This window comes from Acanthochromis polyacanthus, chromosome 4 (genome assembly GCF_021347895.1).
Source record: "Acanthochromis polyacanthus isolate Apoly-LR-REF ecotype Palm Island chromosome 4, KAUST_Apoly_ChrSc, whole genome shotgun sequence".
In the NCBI taxonomy this organism is placed as follows: Eukaryota; Metazoa; Chordata; class Actinopteri; family Pomacentridae; genus Acanthochromis; species Acanthochromis polyacanthus.
In genome coordinates this window covers 33,883,423-33,904,921 of record NC_067116.1, presented here as the reverse complement: position 1 = coordinate 33,904,921, position 21,499 = coordinate 33,883,423, and the positions used below count along the sequence as shown (strand labels likewise).

Genomic DNA, 21,499 nt, shown 5'->3' with positions numbered 1-21,499 from the left:
GGTTGTGGAATTACCCTTAAACAGATGCAGTGGATTAGGGGTGGAGCAGGGCCACACCCGGCCAGGCTCAGACTCATTACACTTGATTGATTAGTGTGTAATTAGGTTGGTCGCTGATCACCGGTTGACAAAAATACAAATCACATCCTGTGCGCTGTGGGCCAAAGAGCCGCAAACTAAAGGGACACAACAACTCATGCACACAGTAGCCTGCAGAGGAGGAAAAAGTCGTGTCTGTAAGCTTTCGCTTTTTCAGATGTGACATTTACCAAAGCACTGGGGAATTCCATGTGGTTTGCTGCCGACAGCTGTAAATGGGCACGGATCACATAATGCCAAACAATGTGGCTCAGTGTTTCACGACGGTGACGCAGCGCCAAGGTAAAAGAGTGTCAGATGATGGTTCGATAAAGACTGACCGAGCTGAGAACATGTAGGCGGCAGAAGAATAGAGTATCAAGGCTTGAATGTCCAGGTCAGCTCACCACACTGAACGCAATAATTCAGTGACGCTGGAGTGTCAAGTGCAGGCAGCTGCGTCACAGCTGGTCACGGTTTCCTATATAAGAGCTGCGGCTTTGGCAGCCACTTCTCCACAATGGTTATTGTGAGGTGAAACAGGAGGAAGGACTGACCGTTCTTCCCAAACTGAAGCACAGTGCTCTTTTCTTACGAACACAGCTTCTTCTTTTTAATTTTTTTGTTGTCGTGCCTTCACTTTGCTTTCACACGCAACCAAGTTGACGTCACCAGGCAGAGTGTTTTTTCCCTACCGGCCAACACACATGGCCAGAGGTTAGCCAGTCTGGTCTGAGGGTTCCTGCTGAACCCAGACAGCAGGTGAGGTCCCGGCCAGCGCTGAAACCCTGGAATCCACCATCATAAAGAACAAACTGTTAGAACGTGTTGGACTAACAAGACCATGTGACCAACTGGAGTTTTCCACATTCCTCCACATAAACTGATTCCATATTTGCCCCGAACAGGTCTTGCTTTAATTGCTAAACATAAACCACAGTAATGGCATACCGTTTTACTATACAGTATATCATCCATATAAACATCTTCAAAATAAACCTGAGTATATGCTTCTCATTGGATTCACTGGGTTAAAGTTACAAAAATGTTTCCATAAGTAGATTAAAATGTCAGCATCCACTCCCAGAGTCTGGCACATTCTGAGTAATGTCGCCCCATGTTGAAGGTAAGATTTACTTTTGGCACAAAGGATCAAAAATATTGACCTCAAACTTTTCTTCTCCCTTATACATATTATAAATCACTTATAATAGCTGATCTCGTAAACGTAATGCACATCCCAGGACCTTCAGGAAACAGAAACCACTTCAGGTGTGCAGCAGCCAATCTGGAAGCTCTTATAAATCTCTATGAATTTATGAGAACAACTGCAGATTTTTACCTCAGCAGAGGTAATCCATAGAAGGCGCAGAGAGTCACATGTATTTTTAATGCAAGGCTCTAGATGCAGAACTGGGGCTTTACGGCTGAAGCCTAAGAAGATAAAAGGGAGGAAGGGGCATATGTCAGCCTCACAGTTCATCACAGGACCCTTAGTTAATAGTTTCCTCCTTTACAGGCCTGAAAGTCCCACTCAGCCTCTCACACTCTGCTTTCCTATTTTTCTTGTGTATATTGTGGGCCAAAAAAACCCCATCTCAAATAAACCAAGCTTCGTTTTCCGCAGCCTGAAGTTTGTAAATCTATCAGTGAAGTATTTCAAGAGCCGGCGCTGTTTTATGGCAGCTACATTTTCTGGAAGGCTCCCCGAGCGAACCCCGTTCTCAGTTCCTGTCAACCTCTGCAGGCTCGTCTTTAGGTTTGAACACATTCCACATAACCCAAGGGGGTCACAGAGGGAGCTTAAGACAGTCACACACAATAGGATCATGCCAGCGTGTGGCAAATGAATCAAAAAATATAAGCAAAAAGTCAGTGCACATTATTTTGCTTTTATTGCTACAGGTTAGACATAATACAAAGGGTAACATTGAGGTGAAGTTTTGGAGGAAAATACTGACCGTGAATAGCGAACCAGAATCTCAAAAGAACCGATTTCTGACAGGGTTACCAGTGGCTAAAGTAAGCAAGTCAGCTATAAACCCAAAAAATATATACACCTATCTAATACCGGCAAAATAGCTCTGAATTATCGAAGCGTGGACAGGGCAGGAACATGCAGCTTTACTCTGTGAGAAATGCTGATGTACAATCTGTTTCAGGGCCATTTCAAGTGAGAAAAAAGTGTCTGATCTGGGATGGGTATGTCTGAGGGGCACTGACTGGTTAAACTCAGAGACAATAACAAGTTCCATTTTTGTGCCCCCTTGATATCATTATTGAGTACGCTCCCCTCTCTAGCATTGTCATCAACAACCTAAAATAACCAGAAAAGTTAATTTAACAAACCCTACATTGTTCCATGGGTTGTGGAATGAAACCTCTGTAGATCTGACTTGTTCCAACCACAAGGATGCTCCACTGGATTAAGATCTGGGGTGTTTGGAGGCCACCTTAGGCTCTTTGTGGTATTCCATGAGCCGTTCCTGAGCAGCTTTTGTAGTGAGATGGGGTGCATTATCCTATTCTTTGTCCATGACATGTTAGGTCATGGATATGGGTCCTCTTGGGGTGTCTTGTTGTGTCTAGCAGTGGAACATAACAGATCATTTGGGTTGTGAGGTGGGTAATCTGTCTATCAGGCTTGTTTCAGCACATCGAGTTCTATTGGATTGGGAGAGTTTGGAGGGGCTGTTGTGGCTCTTTGTTGTGTTCTTCAAGCTGCACCTGAGCAATTTTTTCTCAGTTAATTACTTGTCAATAAGTGCAATGTAAAAACTTATAGCAGACTCCATACTAAGTGAATGTGCTGTGTCTTTGTCAGCTCAATGGACAGCACTGATGTGAAAACATGGTACCACCTACCAATAGCATATTACTCTTTTAAACATTTTCTAAACTATTTAGTTTTAATTATCATGCATTGTACCAGAAGTAACTATGTAAACATATGCAGCCAATACATACAGTTGGATATGTTTACTGACAATCAACAGCTAGTTTACCGTTCGACCGAGGGACAATGCGTATCATTAAACATCTCCTTTTTATGACAGTGAAAGCTGGTAAAGTCTCAGGGTTCACAAACCCTAGTTAAGTTATTCAGCTAAGAAGATACAATTTTGAAGTTAGTATTTGTCTTTACAATGAGTTCCATTTCTTCTCCTTCAGGAGGCAAACCACCTCCACACACTTCTCACCACTGTGCCACAATAAAGAGAAACAGAACCAACTGTTCGCGAAAAGTCAAGCTTTTGATTTAAGCAATGCATTACTGCAAAGCACTGATGTAGAGAACAAACTGATAATTGTTCAACAAGATAATTTGCAAAAATCCTACAGCACCACTGGGATTGTAAACTGTACTGAACTTAATTCTCATGACTGAATAAAGAAATCGCACTATTTAAACATGCACATTTGTTTTATCAATTCAGAGCACATACAAAAGGCTGAAGCACACTTTATTGCAGTCAGTGAACAGGCTGCACACAAAGAGCCAATCAAACAAGCAGACGCGCAGATTTTCATGAAGAAACACAACTGTTTTTGTAATTGAACAAAGGTTTTCCTAATTGCAGCCTTAAGTTATTTCTAAACCAAGAGTCAACAGCGCTGCGGTTGTGAGCGTCTTTGGCCATGCAGATGAAGAAAGGGGGCAAATAAATCAACTGTATGCACTTCAGCCTGCGCACGTCCCGCTAGAAATACGATACTCGCAAATCTTCAAGAAAAACAATGTGACACACGACTTTAATATCCACTCAGAGACAGTGCATGCATGTGAGCCCCTGCAACCCCACACACTTATGCCGTCGAAACCCTTAGCGGCTATTCTTGTCCCCGGCACCATGTAATTAAGTTCCTGTCGTTCTCCGCTCTCAAACATTGCTTAACATAAACGGAGGCCTAGCTCGTTAATTAGTTCCAGTGTGCGATCACGAGCCGCTGCTCTCAGACGCTGAAAACTAACCCGTTCCCTCTCTATCTGAAGCAAGGCGGTGGAGAAGGGAGGGCCATAAATGAAAGTGGAACATCAATCGTGAGGACGCGATGGGAGGGAGTCCATGTCACATTAATGAAGAGAGCAAGGGAAGCCAATTGTAACAGTGGTCCTGACTGTGGGTGTACCGACTTCCTCTATTAATTCTTTTCTAAGGTTTTGACTATAAAGACTTAGTTTATTGCTTTCCAGTGGAGTAAGCAAAAGCAAAACATTCCTGTATCAGCGTCAGTGAAGTTCTGCATATATACTGGAGATGCTGGGAGGAGGATATATGCGATGTTGTTTCCATATCTGACATGAATCATATGTGACAAATCTGTGATGCAATGTATGGTACAGGTGGAAAGATGAAGTTCCTCGGCTTTCATCTTCAGATGCAATTACTGCGTTATGGATGGGCAGTGATGATTAATGCAGCCTGCTGATATACGGCGCCGCAAAATGGAAGGGCATATTTATGAAGTCCTTTAATCTCCCGTGACAACAGCCTCGCACTGCCAACAGGCTCATCTCCCATGGCCACATTAGGCCAACTGTTCTCCTCTGTGCCATGAATTACTGCTGTCACCTGTCGGAGATTTCACAGGACAGCGCCTCATTTGAGGTCAATTTCTGTCTTTCCCAGCAGATCAGCGGGTCCAGCGGAGAGGCAAGCCGATAAAGTTTGGGATTTTGAGGAGTGCGGATTATAGGATCAAAAGGCAATGGTGCTAATCCCTCCCCGTTATTAAAGATGATAGCGCTATAAATGACAACACATGCAAAACTTCTCTCAACTCCAAACTCTCGGTAGCGTATGTAAGTACTTAACAGAACCGGGCTCGAGGGATGGGGCCGCCTCCGAGCTGGATTAACCGGGAGACATGAGATCCTATAGTTACTCTCTCAGTTCCTTAAGTTTTGTATTTTTTTTCTCTCTCCACTCTTTCTCTGTGAGGAAGTGCATGAAGGAATGGAGACGGGAATGCAGAAGCAGCAGCAGCGAGGTTGTGGGAGCTCCTGTCTCTGCACTGTACACTGCAATTATCTCCAGAAGCTCAGGAAACTAATTGGAAGAGATGTGGGATAAATCCCAGCCTGGGGGAATTGTGCTAATTTTCCACTTTCAGCTGACCTAATAAGAGGGCCATCCTCTGCCACTGGAATGATGGGAGAGAGAGAGGGAGAGAGGGAAAGCAATGCCATTCTGATCCTGTGTTAACATGCATACTTAATGACCCTCACACACTGCACAACACAGATTATATTACAGGCTCTGTGTTTGGTGCCTTCGTTCTCTCATACAAGCATTCTGGTAATATCCATGTGCACAAGCGTGTTACTTCTGGGAACCGAGCCCAGTGAGTTTCCAGCTGACACTGCCCTCATATTACTTTGTCCGATGAACATCCCAAACAGCACGGACACTTGCTTCACGGATTCCTCCCGAGCAGTGAAGTGTGCACAGCCACAGTCGGGGCTCCTTCGTGCATATGACAAATCTAATCCTCCTCCTTCAGACTTCTAACAGGGAAGTCTCTATTCAGACGCGACCTTAATCACATTAACCCCCTTTTTTCCACTGTGTGCCAGACATGCAGTTTGAACTTTGTTCCAGGGTTTCATTGCGTTGGGTGAAGCCCAAGCCAAGGTCGTCCAAGAATTCAAGTTGAGCTACACGGCCAAGTTCACAGACCACACTGTGTCACAGAAAATCCTCTCTTTTTTGATAGGCAGTTAAAAGAAACAAAAGTGAGGAGAGACTTCTAATGTAACCTGACATCATGGGTAAAAACTAGCATAAAGTTCCTATTTGTTCTAACATGCGCATATGCCACAACCTCATGTATTGATGACTGCATTGCATGCATGAACTGTTGTTGTCCCCAATAATGACAATGAGGAGAAGCAATGGATTTGCATCAGTGCCATCCGTTCACATGCACACAAACGTTCAATAATGTCACCGCTGTGGTTGTATGTTAATTTTTCCATTATTTGATTCGAGCCAGTTGCACCAGATGTTCGGCTTTGGAACTAAGACTTGTTGTAACACAAATGTAGTTAGTTAGACAGTTGTTTATCTATGTAGCAAACTTTGAACTAATAATAACCAGCAGCAGCTACTATACAAATTCTTAAATCAGCTCAGGTATAAACAAAGGTGGAAGTGAAGCTGCAAATCTGTAATAGTTTTAAAAATCACATACTGTCCTCCTGAATGATCTTTTCTTTATTATTTGCATAGCTACTGATAGCTGATTATCGTTTCCTTAAAATAATGATTACGTCTTTGAATGTGTTATGTAATCATACGTTTTGGGTATGTAATTTCCAAACCTGTTGTGATGTGTTTTTTGTCCCCAGCTTCAGAGGAAGAGGTGTGGCAGATTGACTCAGGGACCAGACCCAGCCAGTTGCTTGGCACAACCCAAAGAGCCAGAAGTCCAGCGGCACACAAAGACTGGGTGTTGCATATGTCAGAATAGCTTGTGTTAGAGTGAATTATTGTGTTGGTTGCAGCACTGCCTGAGGCTAAGTTTGTGCTGGCAGTTTTGCTTGCTGCACTCCAGTCTGACTCACCAGATGTAGACTTCGGGGATACAAGTCTGCCTTTCATGGTGCAACAACAAGGATTTGAATCATGCAATAAAGCAGCCTTGCTTTGTTACTTCTGTGAAAAAGCCATTTTAATAACAGTGCTGACCTCCCTGCATGCAAAACTTTCACCAAAATATTTCCCCCATCACTATTTTGCAGGAGCACAATCACTGCATCGGTGTTTTTTCCGTTACAGCAGCTTGATAATGAGGTGCAGTCAGACCTTTCTACAGCACTGTGGGGAATGATCTGACTGTGCACGACTAGCTACAGACTAATAATATAAAAAATAAGCCTTCCTTGCCTTTACAATCACGGGTATGCACAGTAATGTTGCTTGTAATGTTAGAGTGGCATCTTTCTTTCGAGAACTGATGTTTCCATTGGATAAAAAGTATCCGTTACAAATCTGAATTGATAAATGCAAGTTTGACTAACTAGCTAGTAAAAACATATATAAGGACATTTCACATAAACTTAGAAAATGACTTACAGTGAGCTGGTGGAGCTCTTGACCCATAAAGGAACAACCTTGTGAGGCCACCACCAAAGCCCTCCTCACCATTTGAACCTTAATCCCACCAGTGTAACCTGAAAAACACGTGATTATAGTTTGACATGACTCTGGATGGCTCAGATCACGGGATGTGCGGCATGTTTGGAGAGAGAAACTTTGAAGCCTCTGAGAAATGTGCTCATTTTGATCATTATTTCCCAGCCTTTGATAATCAGAATATCTTGGTGAACAGGATTAAATTACCCCAATTATTCATTGTAGCATCACTGTGTGTATTGTCAAGATAAATCTTGAGAGCATTGCTAAGATTGATTCAGATAGGTATCTGATGTGTCCTCTCTTGTCACAGCTCCTCTTCACTGCATCTCTCCTTTAGCTTCAGTGTTTCCATTGACTTCTGTAACACTTGGGAGCAGAATTACTGGATTTTAGAACAATCAAAAGAAACAAGAGACCGAGAAACGCCCTCCAACAGATGCAAGCAATGACATGCAAAAACCTTTCCAGAGGCCAGCTCATAATGCCTTTTAATGGTCTTGTTTAACAAGCGAGGGAAGTGGTTTCCCCCCCCATTACCCACAAACCCCAAAATCTTGCCCAGCTAAGGACAGGGATATCCCAGAGTTCAGTGGGCGCAGCATCAATCTTCTTGTCCCCAAAGACATGTGCTTATTCAATAGAGAAGGATCAACCGAGATCTGGACCGTGTCAGAACTCGCTAAACACGCATCACACAGCCTTTACTGTGCCGGTTCAGCCAAACCACTCGCACTACACTGACATGCCACCAGAACAATCTACTGTAATTGATGTTTTCTCGAGAGCAGTCTCAACACCACTGGATAAATTCAGCGAATCGTGTGCGCGCTGTCTGGATTCCCACAAAGAAACTTCAAACACTTGGATGGCTTTATTCCCAAAATGTCATCTGAATTTGCTGCGCAGTTTGACAGTAAAATTTCACAAAGTAACAGGGCTGAAGCACCAAAAATGTCTGATATTTTTATAGTGTAGTGGGTCGGTCCTCACTACAAAAGACTCCATTTAGCAAGCTACTAAAATACAGCCCTGATTTATTGTATGCTATAAATGAAACTATTATTTTGCAGGATCCTTGGGAATTTCATACAAAGAGCACAAATAATATTAAAGTTGTAACGAGCTGGTCGAAAACGTTTAGAAAAAGGGTCATTTTCAGTGTCTAGAGTTAACTTGCCTTCACAACGATATCCTAAAAGTGCATGAAAGCACGAAACGTAACAGCGTAACGTGTCCATCTCAAAGACAGCTGACTCCATACACTTAACATTATGTGATATGGCTGAAAGTTCAAAGCATTGTTTTGTAAAATTCCATGTTTTATCTGCCTAAACATGCAGCTTTATTTGCAACCCTACATTTTTACACTAAAGGTGACCTTGGGCATGTCAGATCAGGTACGTGCAGTATTTGGCTAAACATCATCTGAGGTTTAGAGTCGGAACATTTGTTACCGTTTCTCCGCTTCTAAGAGCGTGCCATAACTTTATATACCGTTGGACTGGAAAAAACTGCCCCATAAATTCCCCTGCTTCACACTAATCCCTGAATCGACTCACAGTTTAAGAATTGAAGTGACGTATAGCCCTAACTGTCCAACTTCCAGCTACATTCACAGAGAGGATACAGTAGCTTGGAGTTGGGCTGCTGTAATAACATTAGGGTAAAACCTTGCTTTTAATCTTCTGCCAGGACAAGCATGTACTTCACCCTCCAAACACTGCAAGCATTTTTATCACCACAGTCTACTCATAGTGATAAAATACCGATTCACATGCAGGTGGGGCTGGTTCCTCCCTGTAGCTATACGCTTTGATGCTGACTGGCATTTATGAGTGAGGTTCATGCATTAAGTGCATCCTTCTGGTCGTGTTCTGCCTGTTGAGTCAGATCCACCTACGCTGCACACCAGAAGGACACCGAATGTCTCAGGAAATGGACAAAGAGTGGACATACTTCAGCCTATGTCAAATAAATAAATAAATGCATTTATAGTTTTGATCTTCACATAAAGTAAATGCAGCAGGATAGTCAGGCTGAGAAGCTGGGTTCCATTTCCATAGGCAGCCGCTGCCGATTCTTAATGCAGCTATGATTGTTAGTACCAGAGTACGCAGCTGCTTTCAGTGGAAAACCTGACAAACTAGAATGTGGACAAAATACCCAATATCTAGGGGCTACCAGGTGAACACAGTGAAACATTTCTCTGCTATTTCCTTCATGCCTTCTGAAGCCCAACAGCAGAGCAGAAGCTAAATGCTGGACTCACAGGCAATGAGAAATGCTTCACAACAAAGACAGAATGTTGAGCATTTTTGAACAAAGAATAAAAATAAACTGAAGATGTTCAAGTCCGACAAATGAACCAATTGCTATTTTAATGCAAACTCTCAATCAGCAACCTGCAGCATCTGTGGAAACACATAATGCAGCTCCTGATTAGTAAAACTACAAAATCAGATTTTTGGTCAGAGGCAGTTGGCCTGTTGTGAAAAAGAAGCATCCTATTCGTTGTGGGTCTGTCAGTTATGTTCTCTGATGCTCCCAGTTCTTGGAAGAACATGTTAATGTACTAATGTCACTGAGAATTAGACAAGAAGCTGGAATAAGACAGCTGAGACAAACGTATGTAGCTGACACTTACAAAGAGGTAACTTATTATTCTGACACTGATGGCATGGATGTAACATTACTATTACTGCAGTGAGATATCTTTCACTGGAGCTCATCATCTTTTGAACAGTGTTGGATGTCTGTGTTTAGTATTGCAGGGCTTTAATGGTAATATTTAAACTTGACAGGTAGATTTGTTATGTTAACCTCTTAACACAGATTGTCGGGAATTCGCATCATATCAGACTGCAACTGAGACAGCGTATCCATTCCCTCTGTGATGGTTTGTGCATATTTAAAATGCACCTTGAAACCTTTTGCAAGCACTGGTTTCTCGTAGGACCAGTCAGAGTGGGACCTAAACAATTACATGTCGGTTATTATGATTATATATCTGTTCTATGTGTAATAGACAAATTAGCTATCTCCACTTAATTTAGCATCAACTGGAAAACAAAAATACAAATAATAATCTTTTATATATATAATTGTAAATAAATTTGGGCGTCAAGGGGTTAATCTAATTTCTCTGTTTGGAAGCACTTTGGACAAACGACACTGTTTAAAAGAAAACTAGCTACAGAAATTAGTTTTAAAGACCAAAACAGTTTTTTTATAACAGGCTGTGAACATGTTTATTTCTGCTACTAATTTGGCCATTTTAACATGGGGTTCTATAGGGAATGACTTACTTTTGGAGGACGCTCCAAGTGGCCATTTAAAGAACTGAAGTTTTTGGCATTACTGCTTCATTTAGAGTAATTTTTTAACTCGAGAGGTTACTGCTTCGTTCCAGATCAGCAATAACATTTCACTCTTATGGAAAAATCAACTATATCTTGTTAAAATTATCGTCAATTCTGGGAGTTTTTAAAAACTAATTATCATATATTGCACAAAGGGCTTATCTTACCATTTATAATTATTACAACACTGCTTACAGGATATGAGTCTGGTTACTATCTTCTCATGCAACTCTGCAAGAAAGCAAACTAACAAGTGTACTGTCCCTATACAAGACTATGAATGAACTGTGCATGGGCCTAAACAGAAAGCGTTACCCCGGTCTGCTCTGTTATTTTGGGGCCAGTGGAATCAAACCCAAAGTTCAGCTCTTTGTCCCAAACTAAAAATGTCTCAGTTCAGCATCATTGAACAAACTCATGTGAAAGCTGAGGGTTCATACTGCTAGTAATCAGTGTGAGATTTTATAAAGTCACTATATGCATCCAATCTGTAATATCCGCTCTGCTCCAAGGAAGCAGAAGGAAACATTAAAGCAACCCCCTGATGTTTCCTATAAGGCACAAAGACACGCGGAACATTATTGCATTGTATGGAGGAACTATTATCTCTGAGAAGCTGCCGCTCCTCCTGTTTAAACTGCCATTTGAATACAAATTAAAAATGTATTTGCCATTTGTGTGCTGATATTTTATTCATTTATAACATTTTTATCCGGATATTGGCAACTGCAATATATTAAAAAGTTTATGCGGTTTGAAGGAAATTTCCTGCTCACAGTATGAAACAATACTTGTTATATGCAGCGGAGTGTAATTTGACATGTGAAATGGATGCAGAGGATAAAATTCTGCTTAGTACCAAAAAACACTATATTTCCTTTACACTCGAGCGTTTCACATTTCACACGAGTAACGGCTCTGTTTTCTCCCGTTCCTCTCATTTCCCTGTCCTCTTCCTCTCATGTCTCCTCTTCCCTCTATCTGTCATGTTAACGATCCTCCCAGTTGGGGCTTCTGATATCCCGGCTCCTCTCAGAGGATCCTGCTTGGCAGAAATAGAGTTTAGAGCAGCAGAGCTGTTTCCTCATTGATTTTGGATCTGACCTTCCTGTAACCTCGCGTAAAACAATCGCCTGTGTGCCCAGCGTTCCCCCGGCAGCAGGAGGAGACCAACCGGCCGACAGCGGAGACAGTCAAACATAGAAACAGGCCAAGAAAGGAGGACTTTATCACACTTCCCTCCTGACAGCAGAGAAAACACAAGAGGGACAATAGGGTCACACAACATGAGAATACGAACGCCCGCTGCATCCCAGAGCGGGTGGATCCCTGCGAAGCATCAGTCAAGTAAGTCGAGTTGAGCAGTCGAGGTTCGTTTCATTACATGGAGTCAAACGTGTCCTGTGTTCTCCGAGGAAACAGATAAATTAAGTAGAGGGTGAGGAGGTGAGCCAAGAATATCCTGCTGTGTGTTAGCCTGAAAAGCGTGACTGTGCCAAACTGAAGATGACAGACAACTCCAGGGTCATTACTCAGTGATTAAATGCTGTATGTGCTCCGAGTCAGATCTGGAGGGGGGATGTAGGAGTTCACATGCTATATGTGGCGCTCAGTGTGACCAGTGATTGCCCTTCCCCTCCCTGAGCCCCAAACTTCAAAAGTCCTTCTCTTCATGAAGACCCCAATAACGAATAAAGGTGTTTGCTCACCTTTTCCACTTCCAGCGTGCACTCGGTTCACCTTTACACACATCTGTTTCTACGCTGTCTTGTTATCACGGTCCTTGACCACGGCAGGGAGCTCGCTCCATAATAGAGATCACAGTGATGGATGAGCTGGAGTTTGGAGAGACCTCTGGAAAGAACTCTGGATCCTGCTTATGAAGTTTGACGGGAGTCCAAAAAGCCCTGGAGAGAGGCAGGAAAGGTGAAAACCTCAGGCTGTGAGGTTATAATCAGACAGGAGCTAACTGTTCATTTTCTCACTTTTTAGGGATTAAATGTTGTATTCTGCAGAACGTGACCTATGCTGTGATTGTTACTCATCTTAGAGCAAACTGTACTGTAAAAAATGCTAAAACTACATGTTAAAACACACACGTGTCAATAGGAAGTGCTTAAATTCTGCATAATAGCACAGGTTCTTTCTGGGACACAGCCTCCATTTTACAGCTCTCCAAAACTTAACTTTACTGTCCTGTTGCTGAGGTGGGATATTTTTCCTAAAGACTTCTTTTCTGTGTGTGTGTGTGTGTGTGTGTGTGTGTGTGTGTGTGTGTGTGTGTGTGTGTGTGTGTGTGTGTGTGTGTGTCATTCCTCTGGCCCCATTATTGTTGTGTTTGTATGAACAGCAGCAGGAAAAAAGCCCAGGCAGCTGTTCAGACTGAGTCAAACTGCTGCTTATTACCCACAGAGATATTTTATCACAGTTATTAACAGTCGCTGTCATGTGTTTAACTGCTTCGTCTTTTGCACTTTATGCTCATAAATGTGACCTGAGGCCTATTTTTACTCTTTCAAGGCAATTTTTCAGTATTTTCCACACAAACCTACAATCATTGCAGCTCTCTGAAAAGTGGGTGACCTCAAACTGAACAGTGTGCCTGAACATCCCCAGAGTAGACTCACAACGTTAGTTCTTAGATTTCCAGCTATTAGAGTGCTCGCATCAGTCTGGTTTTGAAGAAGCTGCTTTGGATTAAATAGAGGAAAACTGCGAATATTTCATAAACAAAATTGAGTAAAGACAGAGAATCAGTTAAAGATAAACCTTGAAAACAATAATAAAATTAAACCTAAAGACTCAGCTCTTAGCTCCAATACAATATGGTCCAAAACATGGATTCTATGTTGTACTTACTGGTAGTAGGGCAAAATTTACATTGACTTATGTGTAAATGAATGTAAACATCATATCCTAACTTTCAAAAACTGGAAAAACCCAAATATTCTACTTGAATTACTGCGATCACTGCTGACGATCTGCACTTGCTTTTGCCAGGTGACTGCCAGAAACACAAACCAAGCAACAGGTCAGTTTATACAACACTTTGGACATTCTCAGTGGTAATAGCTGCAACTCTTCCTGCTGTTTCCTCTGGTCTCATAAATGGTTCATCTATAATACACAGTAGGTTAAAGGATGCTCTGCTCATGCAGAAATTTTCTCTTCATTCACAATCACTGTAAAGACAACCTGACAAATCGAGGACATGCTTCATGTTTCCTGTTGCCCTCCTCTCCTATTGTTGGCAGTAGAGTGATAAGTCAAATCTGCAACTGGTTGTTAGAATTTTATTGTGTTAAGCCTGCTACTAGTCCATCATTTTCAATAGCCACAGTCAATTTAATGTAAGGTTAGAGTAACAGTTACAGGAATGTCAGATTAAATTACCAGTTTGTGTTAAACCTCACAGGTCCCTGTGCAAACAGCACACAGTAATCAGTAACCAGGACACCAGTATTTATCACGTATACAGGGAAACAAATAACTACGTTTATCTGTGCTCCATGCAAATGTCATATCCGGAATATGGGCAAAACTGGGAGAAACCTTATAACCAGAATACTGGTGTGCATGTAAACACAATCATAGAAATGTCATCCATTCTCTATACACCGCTTCATCCTCACTGGGGTCGCGGGGGGTGCTGGAGCCTATTCCAGCTGACTTGGGCGAAGGCAGGGGACACCCTGGACAGGTCACCAGTCTGTCTCAGGGCTACATATACAGACAAACAATCACACTCACATTCACACCTACGGACAATTTAGAGTGATCAATTAACTTCAGCATATTTGTGGACTGTGGGAGGAAGCCGGAGTACCCGGAGAAAACCCATGCATGCACAGGGAGAACATGCAAACTCCATGCAGAAAGATCCCAGGCCCACCCCAGGATTTGAACCGGGGATCTTCTTGCTGCAAGGTGAAAGTGCTAACCACTACCCCACTGTGCAGCCCAATCATAGAAATGTCTTTATTTTATTTATTTAGTGATGTATTTTGTGTTCAGAGCCAAATCACAAAGCTGGGGGGCAAAACAGGAGAAGGCCTCTCGGTGAAGTTCAGAGCAAATTCTGGAAACCTGTAAAGAATTTACATGAGCGAGAGTTATCCCAGCTGTTGGTAAGTGACAGAAAATTACACAAATAGGAAAGATGATGACACAAACTACTGTATTTTAAGTCACCAGCATCCCTTAACTATCATCCCTAATGTAGCCACTAGCATCCCTTGATCATTCCTACATCACTACTGTCAGTGGCAAAATGCAGCAACTCAGAGCACCAGAATATGCATCATTAGAGCTTAAACAGCTCGCAAGTGCAGCTTTCATGGGAAATTTATTATTATTATTATGAAGCACTTTTAAAAAGTAATAAATGGGCTGTAACTGTTTAACTCTGAGAATAGCTGAATATTGTGGATTCATTACCTCCTATATTTACAGTCCTGTTGTGACACTTGTTGATGTTACTAAGCTTTGATTTCAACTACTATTATAAGTCATTCTGTAATTTCTTTCCATTTATTATATCTGTCAGTGCTATTTCTCACCGAATCCCTTGTGCAATATGAGCTACAGGAGCCCACATGTAGAGCTTTATAAATGATGTGCTGTGCTCAATTTTTACCTTTAAACGATATTTTAACTGCTTTCAGGCAAGTTGCTTCATTTCTAAATACTGAAGATATCTATTAATAAGCTATGAAAACATTGTGGTGACATGTTTTCTACCCCCTTCTGTGAATTGAGTGCAAATTGTGAAGTCTCTCATTACAGCCTCACAAATGAACACCTCTCTGTGTGACAAAAAGTCCACAAAAGTAGGATTTATTGTGTTAACATTGTGCTGGGTTGCATTATATTCTACATGTGCTCAATTTATTATATCCACCCCCAGCTGGGAGGCCACAGAGAAGTTAATTTACATTGTAGTAGGTCCATAGTCAGATCTAAAATAGCTACATGCCACAGCTAAGGTTCACATTTATTGCTTCTCTTCATCCGTCCCAGTGTAATTTCTCCTTTTGTATAGGGCCTCGCCATGGCTGTCAAAGGTCTGTAATGAGAAGTATTAGCGTCCTCTCTGCTTGTTAATTGCTTTTCTTTGTCAAAAATAAAGAGGCGGGAAATTGCTCACTCTGCACATTTCAGATAGCATCGCCTCCTTTTTTTGCCTCTCTTTCTGCCATCTGATTTGCTGCACAGGCAGGACATTGTCACGTCTTCTCCTCTGGAATGACAGAAATGTACGACGCCAGCAGTAGCAGCCTGCAACTGCAACACAGTGAGCAACGATCAACAGGTCATAGAAACCAACGATGACGACACATAGCAAAAGTTGCTGTGGAGTTGTAAGGGCGAGGATCTAAACAAGACATTTGAGCCCCGCATCAAGGGCGCAATCAGCGTGGAGAGAAGGCCGAGACCTCGACACTGAGATGCCCTTACCCGTGGCAGGCCGAATATGCAAGTGTGGCTTCAGCCTTACATAATGACGGCTCCGGGGTTAATGGTGTCACGGGCGTTCATATCTGTCATAACTGAGTCATAGCTCAAACAGACCGGGTCATTAGTGTCGGTAGATCTATCAACTGTATGCTATGACAGCATGGTATGTAGGGTGATGTATGTTTTTATGCAAGAGAGAAAAAAAATCCAAGTTCGGCTTTGTTTTCCAACCTTTGCCCCGAGCTGCAGTAGGTGTGACGGCCTGGTTCTTCGTCGACTCCCTCTGGATATAAAAGCATTTCTTGGCAGTTTGAGAATCTGCAAAGTTGATAGTTTAGTGTATGTTGTAAATAAAACAAACTCGTTGAATTTGCAAGGGGAAGTCTGAAGTCACCTTTTGCAATTTTTTGTCATCTTAATTTGAGGGAATAAAATTTTAACATTTATTAATTAGAACCAAACACAGCTTTTGGGACATAACTCATAGTATGGACCATACTAGTAGTGAGTGTGCAACAACTTTCATGGAGCCACTTCACCAAAAAATCTAAAGTGTCACCCTCATAGCAGTGGAAAAGTCCAAATTTATGGAGTTATTTTTCTGTCACTATTCAATCTGTGGGTATTATTTTGTAATTTTCAGATTTTTTTTCAATGCTTTCCATCAAAAACTCTGCCCTCTCTCTCAGATAGCTGCTACTCTGGTGCAAATCCACTCTGCTTCAGCTCAGAACTGATTTTCCACACTCAATGCTTCAGTTTAAATGTGTTTCTTCACACTCAGAACTGCACTTGTGAAACCTCTACTTAGACTTGTACTTTTGGATCCGTGTGAAACAACCCTGTCAAACGTTCTTAACCAGGGAAATCATAGGAAATCTGAACATAAAACACAAAAAATAATGCTCTCAAATCGAAGCACCAGGCTCATTATGATTCGTCCTCACGGGAGAATGAATTTATGCATAAAATTCCATGGCATTCCATCCAGCAGTTGTTGTGGTCTTTCAATTTGGAACAAAGTACAATGAACCTGAATTGCCATCCGCAGAGGCATAAATCAAAATAAGGACAAGGAGCATGGATGTCTTTAGAGGGAGACAAGTGCACATTTTATTGCAAGATAAATTAATAAAGTCTATAATCCCTGGTAGCATTTTATTAGATCGCAATATCTCAAGTGTTTGAGTTCATTTTGGGCTTCATTAACTTTATCTTATCTCCACTGGGACTTGGAACCGTGCTCGGCACTCAGGTGTTTGTGGTCAGGAGCAGATAAATACCGTACGTTATCAGAGCCAAAGATAACAGGTGATCGCAGAAGCAAAGCTCCTGCTCATGCAGTTCAGCTGTGTCACTGGCTGAAAATAGTTTGCTGTAAATCACTGATTAAAGGAATAAACTGCAGTGCTTGTATTTATTGCTGCGTTGTGCTGTAACATCTGCTTTTATGGGAGGCCACACACACGCGCACACACACACTTGTACAAAAGTCCTAAGCAGAGAAGGTAAAGTTTAGCAGGTTTTATCCAAACTGGACCTCCCTGTCTGAATGAACCTGTGCAGAAACACGTGCCAGCTTTTAAATGGGAGCTCTATAAAGAACAGTTGCTCTCTTAATCAAGGGCAAATAGAAAAGGATTAAAGGTAATTCAGTAATAAGACTCATACCCGCAGGTCAAGATCCCTCAGTTCTGTTCCACATCCCAGCAGTCTCTTCTTCTCCTCGAGATTCACAAACAAATCTTTGGGATACTAGCGTTGGCAGTGAGACAGATAACCAAATCCTATTGTGGAAATGCTATATTTCTGAATGAAACTCAGCTGCCTCCCCCGGGTTGGAACTTTCTCATCCTTTGCCATCACCATTAAATTTCAAATCTGTTCAATTCATCCATCATCTCTTTCCCTTTGCTGTTTCAGTGCCCTCGTCACCCCACCCTCCTGCTTCCTGCCACTCACTCTTAGTTTTTCCACCCCAATCTGTTTTTTCCTCTCCTCTAGCTTGACATCCCCCTCTTTTTTTATTGCCCAGTCTGCTCTCCGTCTTCTTTTCCCCCCTCCCTCTCCGAGACCTTCTCCTCTGCAGCCGTATCACCTAACGCTAATGAGGGTTTTTAATCATTTATACGGAGGAAGAGAGGGATCGCACCCTGCGGCACGAGATACTGTGTCTGCAGAAAGCAGAGAAAGAGATGAGACAGAGAGAAACGAGTCACATTTGCACTCCAGAATAAAGAGAATTCATGCAGCCCCACCCAGCTTGTGACTGCAGAGTAGCCTCGACACTTCACCTACAAAAAGTTATTTATCTTTCCGAGCTAAAGGCTGCGCAACTAACATGCAAACTGGATCACAACATACGATTCTGTGTGTGGTTTTACCTCTAGACAGTAGCGAGCCAAACGAGACGACCTGAGGGTTTGATGTCAGATAACAGATAAATGAACAGCAACATGTTACCACCCAATCTGGCTGTAGCTGGGCCCAGCCTGCAGTATTCACACAGGATAATTTGTGTGTAAGGATCGAGTCCAAGCAGAGAATCCAGGCCCAGACCCCATAGATCCAGAGCGGCTCTAGTGGCCCCTGAGCTCTTGTAAAATTAAAAGTAGATGGAATGTGGAGTGAAAGAGCTGCATCTATACAGCAGATCAGCTGGGATCAAGAGAGCGGTGAACACCTGTCTGTAGACCGGACGGAGCCACAATCTTTGAGCTTATTCACACTAAATTATATGCATGCAGTTGTGAGTTTCGTATCTGTGTGTATGTTAACTTAAACAGTAATAAATAATAAGCAGGAGAAATGACATCTGTTCAGGGTGATAAAATCTCGGTCTTGATTTATGGCTCAGTTTCTGGTTGGTATATTGTAACGATCGCCTCTCTGAGTACTGTATCTTTAAGTGCTTTTGGTTACTATGGTGATGCACACAGACGGCGTAAGGACGTAAACTGGACTTTTGCGCGGCAACACAGGAGATGCTCCCGGTATCGACATGCTGCTGTGGTTTGTAGCTTGGGACTCTTTAATGTTTTCACCTTCATTAAAGTGTGCTTATACGACCATGCAGAACGTCTGAGCTGCCCTGCAAACATTAATCGTGCAGAGTGACAGCAACAACCTGTTTTGAGTCATGTTTTCAGCCCCTCTGAACCGTGGAGATCACCCTGATCACTACAATATGTAACTGACATTCCATTTTCAATGCACTGACTTTCAGCATTGGTGGAAGATAAACACATTCACATTCTGTGCTTAGCTAAGACTTTTAGGAATTGACTTACTTACTGTTCATTGCTGCATTTTAAACTATTTACCCTATAAATAAAGCAGCTAAAATGTTGACTTGTTTACATGTTATTGCATATCAGTATGTTGTGTGTCTAACTGTTCATTTTGCATCAATACCTCTGTTATAATTTCACTGCATCTGTTGCTAAAATATATTATGCTGATACTTTTTAGTTAGAGCAGCACTGATCAATATCTATTTATGTTAGAAATAAAATTATTATTGCAGCACAATATTGTTTTTTATACATTTAAATAAATATTTTATCTTAAATATTATTTTTACAACTAAATGAAAAAATATATTTTAAGTAAATTTTAATATGCAGCCATTTTACTTCTTTTCTCTTCATTTTTTGTAGGTGACTATGTCTGTTACTTATGTCGAGGTGAGAAGAACACAGTAGAGGTCACTCACAGTTCATCATTTCCACACTTCTCTCTGTTTCTTTTCAATCTGTCGAGCTTTTTGTTACATATTTTTTTTAGTTTGGTGTCCACAGCTGAAAAGCTAAAAAGTTTTTCTAAACCCACTTCACAGGAACCAAACAGCAGACAGTAGCATCTAGCCTCCAAGTCAGAGAACACAGTAGAGCACTTAGCAGCTAAAAATTCATCTATTTTTTGAACAGGTGGTGGAGACTCAAACAGAGCTAAAAGAAGAGAAAAGCTGGAGCAATTTCCACTCATATAGGCGACATACATTTTTCTTCTGTCACTTTGTTTTATGATACAATAGAGTTTAAAAAATTGATGAGCTGAATCTGTTCACTGATGATCTGGAAGCCAAGGAGACACCACTTTATTGGCTACAACATGAGCTCTGGGGACTGTCTCTGCCCCACAGCAATAATTATTGATTCCTGCATTATTGTTTTTACTGCTCGAGGCCACAACATTACTTATTAACCTCCAACAAATAATGACATCTGCACGCTGCAAAACGGCCCACATGGCAACCCTGGTAATGATTTAAAGCTGTAACCAGGGCAGAAAATATTTAAAGCTCAGTTTATGTCTGTTTTTCATGGGGGGATGTTGTGTTTATTATGTCACATTCTTTCACACGAAGTGAAAAGGCAGGAGTTTGGGAGTCCTTGCGTCCATTCACTGGGGCATTACCATGTCCTTTGATGGACTTCATTGGGCCCAAAGGACGACGACGTAACCCTGTTTATTTAAATGCACAGCTTTGTGGGCCCTTAAATGCTGCTCTGTCTTCATTCCTCAGTCACTGTGCTTCCATTCACAGCAAAAAACAAAAACCTTTGACCCCTTTTGTCTGCTTCATTTGTTGCTCCATTCGGTTGCAATCTTTGTGCTTCATAGATTTCTCAATTTAACAATTTTCCAGTAAAACGAGGTCGTTTCTCTTTAGACCTGCCTTTGGCTTCCCTGGCCTGGTCTGTGTGCCGTTCTGGTGGGAATCTGCACCTAAAGACCTCTTTCTGTTCTGATGTTCCGATGGGAATGCTTGCCCGAGTGACATTGGCATAATAGATTTCAGTCTTTCTGCTTTCTCCCCTCAGCTTGTTACAATTAAAACTGTAAGCAAAGACACAAAACAGATTCCCAGCCAGGCAGTCACTGGGTCTGGCCAGTTGTTCTTATTTCAGATAATAGCAGGATTATCTAATTCAAAGCGGCCCATTATTGGAGCTAATATCGAGCCTTCCTCAATACAGTGCAGGCTTGACGGGTCAATCTCCCTGCACTCTGTGAAGATTATAATATTTCATCTCACAAAGGAGGTTTTAAACTTCATGTCTTAATTCAGCGCTCCATTTACTCCTTTTTTGGTTGATTTTGAACTCGCAGTCAAATCACTTTAGGGTGATTCATGGGTCGCCTCTTAAAGCAATGACATTGTAAGTGGAAAACTTTAAGCAGGCAGTTTGATATAAAGTTTTAATGCAGCTAAGTTGAAACAGTTATCAGTTTAAAGCCTCTTTAATCTTGTGCTGCTCTAATGGTCCTATTCAGGTGAAAAGAACCGCTGGCGCTTTAAATTGTTGTTAATACCGAGCAGTTAATGCGTTTGTGTGTAGCTTTGAATGCTTTATGTATCTGGGCTGAGCCGGCTCTGTTAGTGTCAGTTTATGGGCAGCTTTACGAGCTAGTTGCAGCTCTGCTCTCAGAGAATGATGGAGAGGCCTTGAACGGTGC

General features: G+C 41.9%; 1 long non-coding RNA gene across 1 annotated transcript in view; it reads right to left on the bottom strand.

Moving 5' to 3' along the window:
* The window catches only part of LOC110969329 (uncharacterized), a 76,002-nt gene that overhangs the window by 34,028 nt on the left and 20,475 nt on the right, over nucleotides 1-21,499 (bottom strand). Inside the window, exon 2 of the long non-coding RNA XR_002596961.2 lies at nucleotides 12,289-12,486. This is a non-coding gene — a long non-coding RNA (uncharacterized LOC110969329). The remainder of the gene's footprint in view (nucleotides 1-12,288; nucleotides 12,487-21,499) is intronic.